Here is an 11,728-nt window from a genome sequence, read left to right on the forward strand (position 1 = left end):
ATAATAACCAAGTTCGTCGGTTCTGCTTTTATCTCTACTAGTAGTATTCTATCCGTTACCTGCTCTATGTTGACTACGCTTCTTCCTACCTCTTCATTAAATACTGTGGCAACCCCTCGTTGGCTCTCATCCCCGCCGCTGTATATTATTCTATACTGATCACTCCAGTAATCCCCACTATCCTTTCATCTCACCTCGCATAGACCTAAAATATCTATATTTCCCCTTTCCATCTCTCGCCTAACATTCTCCAATTTCCCTGTCCTCATCATTGTCCTAACATTCCACGTTCCTAGTCTAACTAATTTGGTCTTCTTCTCCTGCGTCTTCTGTCCTGCGTTTGTGCTGCCGGTTTTCCCTTGCAAGGGTTTCGTGGGATGACGACCGCGGAAGCCTTGCCTCCCCCGCTGCCGGGCACGACACACGGCCGATTGGGCCGTAGTACTCATAGTAGACTTTCTAAAAAAATTAATTTAATTTTGCTATTTTTCCCTCCATAACTAAAAAATATTTAAATATTTAATAAATGAAAGATATATCTTTGGAGGGTGATCCTTTTTAATTCTCAGACTCGGAACGGATGAGTAGATATTTAGTAGTAGTAGTTTTTAGGGGAGGCGACCGACAGCTGAGGTCATTTGCGCCATAGGGGATGGGCAGGAAAGGATGAAGGGTGGAGAGAAACCCGGCGTCGGCATTAGCCTACTCTTTACGAAAGGCGCCAAGGGGTCCGCAGTTTAACGTCCCATCCGACGGACGGCGTACTCACCCAAAGTGCCCTCCACAAAGCACCTCAAGTAGGGATCGAGATACCTCTGAAAAATATTCAACACCGCCGGGATTTGAACCCGCGCCCTCTGGGTGGGAAGCCAGTACGTTAGCCCCCGCACCATCTCGATCCCCTAGATATTTAGTAAAATATTAATACGACCGTATACCTGTATAACTGAGTTGGGCTTAAGAAGATGAAAAGCGTTTCTGCTTGTTGTAGTGGTAGCGCATAGTTATATTAAATGTATCTAAATTGGGAAACCTGGGAACTCTTTAAATATTTTAACTGTTTCTTTCAGCCAGAGATGACTCTATGTACAGTATCTGTGGAGGATCACTGATCAACGATAGATACATTCTGACGGCAGCAAGCTGTCTGGAAATTCCAGAATATAAATTGTAAGTTATGGTAACTTTTACGCATTGACAAATGCAATAAAGCCCAATATTTTCTTATTTGTTGATCTCAGTATATACCCCCAAGGAGTGGTACAGATATATATATATATATATATATATATATATATATATATATATATATATATATATATATATATATATATATATATTTATTTATTTATTAAATATAAATATATATATATATATATATTAAATATATATATATTTATTTATTTATTAATGCATATAATGATATCGATGCGTAAAATATCAGATAACTTAAAATGAGCGAAATTGTATTATCTGTTTAATGTTTTGACAAAGAAAAGTATTAAAAAGTGAATAAATTCAAGAAAAAGGATAAGATGTCATCTAAAATTTATGATTCAATGAGCATATGGGAGCTATGCAAAGATATTAGTATTCAATATTGAAATCACTCTTAGTAATGAATCTCATAAATATTCAGTGTTTATAAAATGAAACAACTATTGCAATTACGAATTATTCTCCCTTAGATTCTGTTTGTTACGCGAATATATGTGGATGATTTTTTGATGGCAAATATATCTTTGAGTGCCTTTTCAGGCAAATTTTGTTAGCCTGCAGAGAGGGAGAAAACTAAAGTTATGTGCATGCACCTAAATAATAATCAAGACTACGCTAAACCCTCCCTCAACTCCTTATTTTACGTGCTTCCTACTTCCCTTAATACCGTTCATCAAGCCTATCCTATTCTTTCTCCTTCGCCTAACATTCTCCCCTCTACTACAGGTACAATCCTTAACTTCCCATTGCCCATCAAAATGCTCTGCATCCATTTCTCTGCCTCCTCATGATTTCTCCCAACAATTCCCTCTCCTCCCCTCTCACCTTACCTAGCACCTTCTCGTTTCTTTTTCTTTCTCTCCACCTCATCCTTTCCACCCTCCTCCACACCCACATTTCAAAAGGCTCCAATCTACACCCTTCGTCTTGCTATAACGACCATGTTTCCGCACTGTACAAAACCACGCTCCATTACGAAGTTTAATGAGCCTTTTCTCAACATTTTTACTCAACATTCTTGTTCACCAATTCCCTCCTCTTTGTAGTATCTTTTTCTAGAGTGATTCTCCTTCTTATATCCCTACTGCTTTAACCATTTTGATCAAATCTCTTTCTAGGTGGGTAAACTCTTCCACCTTCTCTAGTTTATGAACTCCTATTTTAATTTTTGACTTAGCTTTCCTTCTTCTTAAAAATGGCATATTTTTTGTTTTTTTTTCACATTGTCTCTCGTCCCATACCTATCTCACTGACTTTCCAAATGCACACATCAACGCTGGCAACCCCTTGGATTACTGGCAAACTAAATTTGATCGCCCGCTTGATCATTCCCACATGATTGATTTTATGAATTTGCCAACGACTCTTATTCCTATTTCTAGTTTTCCATAACTTTTTATCGCTTCCTCCACACATGTGTTGAAATTCATGTTAGTGATATTGGGCAACCTTGTCTTACCTCTCTTCCAAACACTGCCCATCCCGAGCCTCCAACCCCCGCCTCCACCTGAACACTCTGGAAGATGAACAGGCTGCAGATAAGTTCCCGGTCTATTACTATCTTCCTTAACACATAATTATTATTTATTCTACTCAATTTACTATGTCGAGTGCCTTCTCAAAATCTGCGAAATATGCAAATACATCCTAGTTTTACTCTATGTTCCTCTATGTTGTGACATCATTACTGCTATGGTATCATGCATACCTCTCCCCTTCCTGAATAAAAACTGCCAATCCCCTTAGTAATAATTTTCCGTTCCTCCACTTCCTTGTTGTTGATCCTGATCACCATTTTAGCTACGTGCGGAATCAGGCCTATTTTCAGTAGATGAAAAGGTTCCTCTCCGAAGTAGTGAAAAGGAGAGCGGATGATCATCTTGAATCAAGATTGAATATCAAAGGAAATTGCTAGAGAGAAAGGTATTGTTAATATGCATGGAATGAGATATTCATGATGCAAATATTGACATACATTAATGTGGTAAAATAAAAATAGTCTTGTAATGATTTAAATCGAACTACACCAAGGATTGATGGCCACTAATACCAGCGGAAAGAGTGGAATGCACATTCTCTTGGTATGGAAAGTGACTACCCTTTTGATGAGACGTCGCCACTAGAATAAGTCGGAATAAATATTTTCCAGGTCGAAACGTGTAGTGTGCATTGCGTGGCTTCAGCATACACGCATAAACATATTTTTGCATGCAAGTGATGTTGGATAGATGACATTGGAACATCACAAATGCTGTCCAAACAATAAAATCACCGTATTTTAATTCAATCCGTGACCTTATTTAGACTCAATGAAATCGATATCAGTGGGTATAAATTGAGAATGAATTCACGTACAACACTAAACAATTATAACGGAACTTCTTCATTAAACCACCTAAAAAGCCTCGTTTGCGTGCATAAAAATTTAGCTAATTGAGTTTGAAAAATAATTGTTTTAAACAAATTCTCAAAAAATGAAATGATCTTGGAAGCTCCTCATATATATACTAAATTACTTGCCCTCAACAGAATACACGCTGGCTTTATTAAGAAGCTAGACTTTAAGAAAGGCTTGATTAAAAAAACAAATCAATTCATTATTAATGAAAACATGATTTTTTCATAGGTACACCATAAAATAATTTTGTTGTAACTTTTGGGACCATCTCAGAAAACACATTTTTCAAAATTTAGTTGAATTAAGGGGTATATCTTCTCGTACGTGAAAAACGGCCATTAAATACACAAAGTTTAACAAGTTTACTGATTAGCCTGGAATGTGATTTTAATGAGCCTCCACGACTTACTCGTATATTTTGATTAGAGTTTTAAAAGATTCCGAGAGTACGAATCAAACTAAGATATGGAAACAATTATCCAATTACTTCATTACATTGGAAAGTCGGCCAATGGTAATAAAATTAGAAATCCATACTGCCTAAAATATATATACCTTGAATAAATATACATATGTAATGAAAAGTACATATATTGTATTTCAATAAATCGTTCTTTCCTCGAAAGGTCCACAGCAGTGACATAAATAGAGAGGGAAAATGTCACATTAATACAATTTTACTCGTTAAAAGACTTATTTCTCAGATTTCACCCAACACTCTTATGTTACAAGCCCCCGAGGTGACTCTCACATAGATACTTTTAATGAATTATATGATCTTTGGAGCTCATCTTTAGGCAACTTATTTCTTCCGAATGCCTACCGAATTATTCGCTCGTCATTTTCAACGCGCAGGACATACGTCCGGCTCGGCGAGTTCAACACGGACTTCGACGATTCGGACTGCACGGACGTGGATCAGGGCTTGAATGACCTGGTGGCCATTGAAGCGTGTTACGGCGAGCCACCTGTTGATTACCGAGTGTCCTCTGCACATGCGAACCCTGATTATAACACTACCAGTGGCGAAAACAACGTCGGATTGATTCGCCTGGAGGAAAAGGTTACTTTTACGCGTGAGTATGTTGTCGAGTCAAGCCAAGATGAGCCAAGGAAAACAACGGAATCGGATTCATTTCGATTACGTGTGCACCTTCTTAGGTGCAACCTTAAAGGTCACTCCTAGGATGAAGAAAAAATAGCACGTGTGATGATAATATGGATTGTTGCATGAGTTCAAAACTTGCATTATGAATTGGGGAGGGTTTTGGCGCGAAGAATGCACGAGTAATGAGAATATGAACGTATCAAAATAATGCATGTGTTTTTCGTAATAAATATCTTCTCCATCTCGAGATCTATCAATCACCATTTCACACAATTATAGCATTTCCCCATTATCCCAGTTAATTAGGCCCCTGTATTTCTCCATTACCTTCCATTGCCTACCAGGGAATATTTCACTGTAATTTTCTTTCTACTTTGTTGGAAACCGATCTGTTATGACTCAAGACTTACCTTTCTGTGTCTTCTTTCTAATACATCTACATCTACTTAATACCCCGCAAGCCGCCACAAGGGCTTGTGGCGGGGGATGTTAGGGAACCACCTGTAATTAAAAAAACCGTATGCAAAAGCCCCAGATGTAACAGTCAACAAAAAAATGGCATACATTCATGCAAAAACACTTACACCCCACACACATGCAAACACTCGAGCTACCAACTAACATACACATGCACCTATAAATGTACCTCATATCTTTGCAATTTTTATACATTCTCGTGCATAATAACTATCCCCCCTACAGTTATTAATGATACTATAGATATATAGTAGCTTCTTGCAGTTGATTTTCAGGGAATTTTATTGAGCAATAATGATGAATGAGATTTATTCAATCAAATAGGATGTAGACAACAGGAGATTGAACTGAATCAGGAACTATTTTAAGAGGACGCCGCATTGGGTTAATTCGTTCAATTATGCCAAGCGATGGTATCACTGAAAATTTGAGAAAAATAAAAAAAACCAAGGCGATACTCCATAATTAGATGCTTTATTAATATTTTTGGTCCATTACCGTTCACGGATCTCAAGGAAAACGACCTTTAAATGCAGGTACGCAAGAAAAAAGAAATATGAAAATGTCATTAATACTTTCCGTATATTTGATTCATACATGCCTATACTATGCAAGTGATTAATATTGAAGCGTCATTTATCCCATTATTTATGATTTTTTTGGGATTTTAAGTAAAACTGAAGCAACATTTTTTGTAGTTCTCCTATTCAAGTCATTGTTAACAGATGAACTCTTATTTTCAAGAAATGTTTTTAATGTCTTATTATTTTTTCAGAGTTAAACAATAAATTAAGGCGGGCAACAAATAAAGCAAAAGAAGCATGGTGGAAGACGCAGTGTGAGGATATGGAAAGTTTGCAGTGGAAGCGTGAAATTTGTGCGCTCTACAGCAAAGTTGAATCTTTATCGGGAAGTAAGAAAGGAAAATCTATGATAAAAGTTAGAGATAAGGTGGGTGAGATAATAGTTGACACGGAAAAGATCCAAAAGAGATGGAAGAAATATATTGAAGAACTGTATAGTAAAGAACTTTGACCAACAAAGTTAGACATTGAAAAAGAATATAGGAAGAAAATATAGGAGAACTCTACTGTGAAGAACTTAAGCCAACTATGTTAGACATAGAAAAGGAACATGACGTAGAGGAATATAGCTGAGGTCCAGGCATACTGGAGGATGAGATAGAAAGGGCATTAAGGGAGATGGCATCAAATAAGGCCGCGGGAGTGGATAACATTCCTGCGGAACTACTGAAATGTTTAGGAAAATGTGGGAGGAAGAGTCTATATGGACTGATTCGAGGAAGGAATCAGGCCGGAAGACTTTGTGAGATCAGTTTCTATTCTGACAAACGTAAAGGTTACATCATATGAGGACTACAGAACAATAAGTTTGATTTCCCACACAGCTAAAGTTATTCTCAAGATCATAAACAAAAGGATAGAGAGTAGGGCAAATGATTACTCAGGGGATGACCAGTTTAGGTTTACGAAGGGGAGAGGTACGCGTGATGCCATTGCAGTAATGAGATTATTAATCGAGGGGAATATACGAGGGTCATCCGGAAAGTAGTACCCGTTCGTGCCGCATGAAGTGCTGACGACGCGAGTAGCCGCTGGACGAGGTCAGATAGCTTCAGTGGCTTGTCTGCCTTCTCTGAGCCAAGTTGCGTGACGCTAGCATTGCCTGTGTTGTTTCTGTGATTGTTTACAATGTTTAAAAAAATTGAGAACGCCGCCAGTTGTGAAGTGAGGGCAGTGATTAAATTCCTCAATGCAAGAAACGTTCGCCCATGTGATATTCATCGCCAATTAAAGGAGGTGTATGGAGACAATGTAATGGACGAGTCGTCTGTTCGGCGGTGGTGTCGCAACTTCAACATGGGGAGGGGGAACACACACGACGATGAGCGTTCGGGGAGACCGTCTGTCATTACAGACCAACTGGTGAGCTCAGTTGACGAATTCGTGAGGAACGATCGGCGCGTCACAATTGATGACATCTGTGAGCATTTTCCCAATGTTTCTCGAACAATTGTTCATGAAATTGTTAAACACCATCTGCATTATGCAAAAATTTGTGCAAGATGGGTCCCTCGCGTATCTCAATGAGCTGGCGGCGAAGGACTATGCAGCAGGAATACAGAAACTTGTCACACGTTATGACAAATGCCTTAATTTGCTTGGAGATTATGTTGAGAAGTAGTTTAAAGTATCCTCTTTCAAATAAAATTTTTTATGTTTGTTAATATTTACTTTTGTGTCTTTATTTCACGAACGGGTACTACTTTCCGGATGACCCTCGTAGAAGACAGCCAGGAGGTATTTCCCTGTTTCGTAGATTTCGAAAAAGCGTTTGATAGAGTGAATTGGGAGAAACCAATGTGTATATTGAAGAAAATAGGAATAGATTGGAGGGACAGGAGGCTAATCCGCAATCTGAACATGTATCAGACTGCTCACGTGCGAGTGGGGAACGAGGAGTCCGGTTGGGCAGTTTTAAAAATAGTAGGGACGTAAGGAGAAGAATTGCGCTAGGCAAAGGCAACCGGGGAATCCGAATGGACAGTGTTAGGAAGAGGCGTAAGGCAGGATTGCCCATTATCACCGTTGCTGTTCCACCTGTATGCAGAGGAAATGATGAAAGAGGGATGGGAAGAACTGGAGGTAGGAATGATAGTCGGAGGGGAATTCGTAAAATGGGTTAGGTTTGCTGATGACCAAGCTTTAGTTTGTCAGTCAGCCAAGGGGTTGCAAGCATTTGTTAGTGAATTGGAAATTCAATGCGACAGATATAGGATGAGAATCAATATTAATTCAACAAAGGTTATGCGATTTTCTAGAAAGAAAAAGGCTAACCTAAACATTAAAATAGGATGGCAAAAACCAGAGCCGGTAGAACAGTTTACGTATCTCGGAAGTATTTTGGACCAACACAGTCAAAGTGGTAGGGATGTAAGGAGAAGAACTGGAATGAGGGAGTTGATGACAGGGATGTTGAGTAAGGATATTAAGAAAAGACTCGTGAAAACATAGAAATGGAGCGTAGCTATGTACGGCGCGGAAACATGATCATTTAAGCAGAAGGATAGACGTTGACTGGAGGCTTTTGAAATGTGGATGTGGAGAAGAATGGAGAAGGTGAAATAGACAGAGAAGAAAACAAATAAGAAAGTAATTGGTATGGTGGGCGAAGAGAGGAGTTAGTTGGGAGAAATCCTATGGAGGCAGGAAAAATGAATGAGGGGCGCATTGCTCGGTAGTGGAATGTTAAAGACTGTAATAGAGGGGCGAAGGTTAGGCAAACGAGGAAAGGGAAGGGACAGGATAGGGATGTTGGATGGGATGAAGGGAGGAAGAAAGTACTCGGAGATGAAGAGGGACCTGATTTAGAGTAGGATACTGGATTTTGTATTTTGTTAGGAGTCGCAAAATATTTATTTAGTAGCTGTGTCCATTCAAAAACCTACCTTAACCGGTAGATTACTTAAAAATAAATTGTTTTCCATTTATTTGGCCCAAAATTACGCTAGGAAAAATGGATTCCTTGGCTCGGTCTGTCGGTCTGTTCCGCAATGAATTCCCCCTAAGTTCTAGCTGGGGGTCACGAATATTTTTATAAGTTAGGCGAGAATTATTTGCGTTGTGCCAGGTTAAATATTTGATTGATGTTACAGACGATGTATGCGTATCCTGGGTGGGGTCACACAGGTCTCTGTGATATCGTAGCCTATCGACATCGAAGTGAGATATTTATGAAATAATATCCAGTCTCGCATAGAAGTTTGGCACGCAATCGAATATGTTTAATTTAATCGAATTTTATATCTCAAACGGGAAGGATAAATTAGTCTGCATACGTAAAAAAATAAAATTCAACATTTTTGGAACAACAGACATTTTGAAACCATTAAAAAATAAATCGAAAAGTACTGCAATGATTTGAATTAAATAGTCGAATTCACTCGAATGGTGACTATAACGGCGGCTACTTAAACAAAATATCGAAATTTGCCTGGATCGATAATTAATTCGCTGTAGCAGTAGTTTTTATGGGAAGCGACCGAAAGCTGAGGTAATTTGTGAGGAAAAGATAAAGGGTGGAGAGAAGCTCAACGTCGGTATTGGTCTACTCTTAACGAAAGGCGCCAAGGGGTCCGCAGCTTAACGTCCCATCCGACGGACGGTGTACTCACCCAAAATGCCCTCCTCAAGTATGAATCGGGATGCTACTGGCAAATATCTACCGCCGCCGGGGTGCGAACCCCGGGCCTTCTGGTTGGGAAACCACTACTTTAGCCTCGGCACCATCCAGATCCCCCTACAAAATGAATTGGTATGCTTCCTGTTGAGTAAGAGAAATGGACTCCAGGGTCTTCCTCGCAATTATCCAGACCATGACATCCAGACATCAGATGTGTACCAAAACCAGGTGGCAGTACCGGGCTAGACAGCGTGAGCGAACTTCCGTTCGAAGTTTGACCTTTTAATACAGGACAGCTCCCAAACTAAAGGGATGAGAAGAACTTCTAGGTTAGTCTGGATGTATTTCCAAATGAATTTTCATTCAAGTCAAATCAAGTGAACAAATTGCACTATTTACCTATGTAATTTCCGCTTTTCAAGAAAGGCAAAACGTTACGAAGGGATACAGGGTGCGTTCCAAAAATAATGCTTTAATTATATTAAAGTGATTAATTCAAGATTTGCACAAACATTTACAATTCTTCAAAGTACTGTGCTTGGGCCTCTACACATTTTTTCCGCGACTCTGCCGTGATCGGTACGCACCCTGAAAGGCGTCTTCGGGGATCTTTTGCTAGGTATTCGTCACGGCTGATTGGATCACTTCTATGGACGAAAAACGGTTCTTTCAGGGCTGGCTTAATCCGAGGGAACAAAAAGAAGTCTGCTGGGGCGGCGTCAGGACTATAGGGGGTGTGGGGCCGCGTTGGCCCCTGGTGTTTGGCCAGGAACTCGCGGACTCGTAGTGAGTTGTGGCAAGACATGTTGTCGTGATGGAGTGGCCAGGTACCGGAGATACCTTTTTCTCGTCCTGATGACCCATTTACGGAGTCTTCCCAGCACATCCACGTAGTATGCAGCGTTAATTGTCCGTCCTTGAGGAATAAACTCCTTATGGACCACTTCTTTACCGTCGAAAAAGACAATGAGCATTGCTTTCACTTTTGAGTTGCCTGTATAATAATAAAACTTCTTCATTGAGGTAAGCTTTGAGATTAGATATTTCCTTCTTCCAATTACCCCTCATTGTTTACATACATAAACTAGTCAAAAATTATTATAATTAACAGCGTAGAAATGTTGACAACACTTTCAAGGAAAATGCAAGATAAAATAATGAAATAAAATGGCATGGTTCCACTAGAAGAAAGAAATGGGTAGAGTGTGAAAAGATATATGTATGCATTTGTGGGAAAGGAGTAGAGATTGTGGATTGAAATCCATAGCGAAGAAAACCCACTGTAGGAAAAGGCCCACGCAAGACGGGGGTGTGAACAACCTGCGAAGCCGACTGAAATATGATTGATGTGAGGATACCTAATAGGAGGAAAAGGGTGATACGTAAATGTCATGAGAACACTAAAAACATTTAGTGTCATGTTTAAAAAATATATAAAAGCTCTTAGTTGTTGTAAATGCTCAGTTACTGCGTAGTTGTGGTTCAAATATAATTTCATGCAATTTATATATGTTTCTACATGTTTAATTATGGTATTGAGTTATATGTCGTCATGACGAGCGTGCTAACCTTTGATCTGAATTGATTCTCTCGTTTACTTTTCACGTGTTTCAGCTCTTATTAGTCCAGTTTGCTTACCGGTGGGGGACATGGCGTTAAACTGGAATAACGGGAATGCCGATCTCATATCGGCTGGATGGGGTGAAAACGGTAATGCCATTTATTCCTGGCTTCTTGGCCGTACATTTAACTTTTCTATTCCTTGCACCTTTCTGATAGCATTAGAGTTGATTATTATGTCCTAATTGAATGCTCTAATAAAGCAAACCATCTTAAGTTACCAATTGTTCAAATATCGCACGCCAATTGTCAAACGAAAAGGTACCTCGATTTTGTATTATACCTTCTTCGTGAGACTTTGTAACACAACTTCCAATGCTTCCAACCCATATTATTTTTTTAGTATATATTTAAAGCGTATCATGTATTAACCGATATTGTTTACCTAATCCTATGATATTTCCATTGTCATGACCTCTTTTGTGTGTAAAACATATCGATCTATCAATTGGAAAAAAAAGGAAATTGGGACCAATAGTTCAAAGGCAATCAATATTTTATAAAAATTTTGTTTGAAATTGTTACGAAATTTACTCAAGCGGCAAATTAACGAGCAAACAATCGGTAGCAGTAGCATAAAACTTATTATAAATCTTTTATATGAATTTAATTATAGTTAAATCATCACCCTGATACAGTTTTTCTTCTTTATCTGATTCGTGTCTCCTTGTGTATGTTATATTTTTAACTGTTCATAACTTTAA

General features: G+C 38.9%; 1 long non-coding RNA gene across 1 annotated transcript; it reads left to right on the forward strand.

Moving 5' to 3' along the window:
• Window positions 1–1,069: 1,069 nt before the first annotated feature.
• On the forward strand, window positions 1,070–11,105 carry LOC139695750 (uncharacterized). Its single transcript, XR_011702386.1, has 3 exons — window positions 1,070–1,170; window positions 4,472–4,692; window positions 11,019–11,105. It is a non-coding gene; the product is annotated as an uncharacterized lncRNA (long non-coding RNA).
• The last annotated feature ends 623 nt before the right edge of the window (window positions 11,106–11,728 follow it).

Source organism: Hetaerina americana, unplaced genomic scaffold (genome assembly GCF_022747635.1).
Source record: "Hetaerina americana unplaced genomic scaffold, ioHetAmer1.1.p SCAF_63, whole genome shotgun sequence".
In the NCBI taxonomy this organism is placed as follows: Eukaryota; Metazoa; Arthropoda; class Insecta; order Odonata; family Calopterygidae; genus Hetaerina; species Hetaerina americana.